Below are 2556 nucleotides of genomic sequence, written 5' to 3' on the forward strand. Positions count from 1 at the left end.
TGGAGTCGATCCTTCTATGTGTCTTGCTTTCCGTGTTAGGTCTCTTTGGTCCTACAAATTGGGGTTCTTGATCACCCTTCTAGGTTTGAGGGTCATCTCTTATTTTGGTGGGCTCATTCTTCTTGTTAAGTCTGAGTGAGTTTCTTCTTATTTATAGACTCCTCAACCTTGACCTTCTCAGACTCCTCAGAGGGAGACCCTACACATTTTGGTGTAATTCACCACGTAAAACAACATAGGAGGCACCCCTCGGCTGATTATCGTGGTCCCACTACGACCCTCCTACACCTTGCGGATTGGCCCCTCAATGCATCGCTAACATATATAACACATATGAAACAGAATCCGCTCTTGGTACCAATATTATATCGTTCCAAGAATATACCAGTCCTCACTTACTTGTCCCCTTGGACCCACCATCTAGACTTACAGCTTGGGTGCCTTACTCTCTCCAGTGTGGGTCATTTATGCTTCAACCAATTGCTATGCATGCCAGGAATAGATACCATGTGCATATGATTCATGCAATGGTAAATGACTTATTGTGCACAAACAATTATGGTTTGAAATCAGCCTGTGTGCCATGCAAAAATAGCCCTTTGAATGAATTTTCGCAAATACGCAATGCTTCGTTATAAGAACCTAGCACCAAGGCGAACCTCGTGCTGCTAGATCTATTATTTCTAAATAAACCACATCCTAAATGTTATGCATAAAGAGAAAAGGCAGACTTTTTATTATTTTAGCATTTAAATTGTTGTATAACATCATCCTCCCCCTCACCGTTTAAATTTTGCTGCGATGCATAGGTGTAGGGGTTCTTTTATGTCATTTTTTGTATGTAAAAGCAATAAATACACACTTTAACACAAAGGAAAAGGGCCAAACTGAGGCTTAACCTCATGCTTCAGCCCCTTCAAACATTCGCATACATAGATCTTATTTTTCCATTTTTTTCGACACGCAAGAAACCATTTTTTTTTTCATTTTTTTCTATTTTTGCTATTTATTTTAATAAAAAACATGTATTTTTTGGTTTTTTTCGGATGACTGATCATTGGAACTAAAACTCAGCATTTTTCCTTATTTTATCCCATGTCCACTCATTTCTCCCCTCTCAAAATCAAAGAAACTATCAATTTCCATCAAAATTACTATTTTTTCGGGTTTTGAAAATTTATAATTGCTATAAATCAATATGGGTTCTGCATGATAGTGATTGTAGCCCTCAAACATAATGCAAGGAACATTCAAATAAAATTTCAGCTCATGTACACACCATTTAGACCATGAACGATAAAAAACAAGCAAATTTCTTTCATAAAATAGAGCATACCGACTTTTTTGTGTGTTTCGGGTTTTTGGAGTATTCAATTGGGACTGTGTATCGACCAACCAGCCATGGATTTCAGCATAGATCTTCAGCCTCTAGCCTCCTCAGCCTCTTGGAACAATCCGGTGCCTCCCGGACAAGCATCCATCTCCCGATTCTCTTCTTGATTCTTGCCACATGAAGTGCCCCTATGCAGGAGAGAGAAAGAGAAGAGAGAAATACTAAATTCTAATCTCCACAACCAAGCAGCCATTCCACGTGCGGTCTGGAGCAATGAGGAGCAAAGATAGAATGTAGATTAGGCATCCAGGCAATTGGGGGGTTGCTTTCAGCCCCCATAACCCATCTCCATCAAGCGAAAAAAAATGGTGCCTTCTTTCTTTGCACGACCGAAAAAAACACCCCCCATCAAATTCTTTTTTTTTAAGGGAGCCCCCAAAAGGCATGCCCTTTGGACCTTTAAAGTCCATTCTCACTTGACCTTTGGCCCTTGGCCTCCCGTTTGGCCTATCTCCTGCGCATATCTCCTGCGTCCGGCGTCCGATTCATGATCTAGAAAATCTTGGGCGTCCATCTTGAAGTCCCCCACTACTAGGCATCTCCCAAGTTCTCGTCTGACACACCAAAAAATTATGAAAATTCACCAACTATCGTCTACTGGGTCTTTTAAGCACTTTCGAGCATTGCCGCTTAAGATCGTACTGATTGCCACCACCGCCTTCGATGAAGTCTATTTTTCCCCTGAAATTCAAAAATTTTGGCTATTTTTAAGCACTTCTCGGCATAAAAAATCATCTGTCACTTTTCTATGTTCTCGGTCGAATATAGCTTTAGGCTCGGTTACTAGTCACTGTCTCACTGGTCTCTAGGGTCTGTGCTGCACCTTTTGGCTTGTCAAGGTCTAATTGGGGTCTACAGGACATTTTGTGGCTTAAGAGGCGCTAAAAGCTGACATTACTGTCAATGGTCATTTTTAGCCACCCAATTGCGATTTCTAAGGTCAAATGCACCTATAAGGCTTTTGGAAGATTCCTCGTTTGCGGGACGTGTTCTAGTTCACCCGAGATGCACTAAATTTGTCAAATTTTTTGTTGTTGGATTTTTTGTTTGATTCTACGGTGTCCAATCCTCAAAATTGAACGTCCGAGTGAGGATGGTTTGATTCTATCTTGTTCGATTTTTGCATCTGATTGTAGTTGGTCTGAGTGGCAGATGGCCAATTG

This window comes from Lygodium microphyllum, chromosome 10 (genome assembly GCF_053477565.2).
Source record: "Lygodium microphyllum isolate KBCC chromosome 10, Lygodium_microphyllum_v1.1.10, whole genome shotgun sequence".
Lineage (NCBI taxonomy): Eukaryota > Viridiplantae > Streptophyta > Polypodiopsida > Schizaeales > Lygodiaceae > Lygodium > Lygodium microphyllum.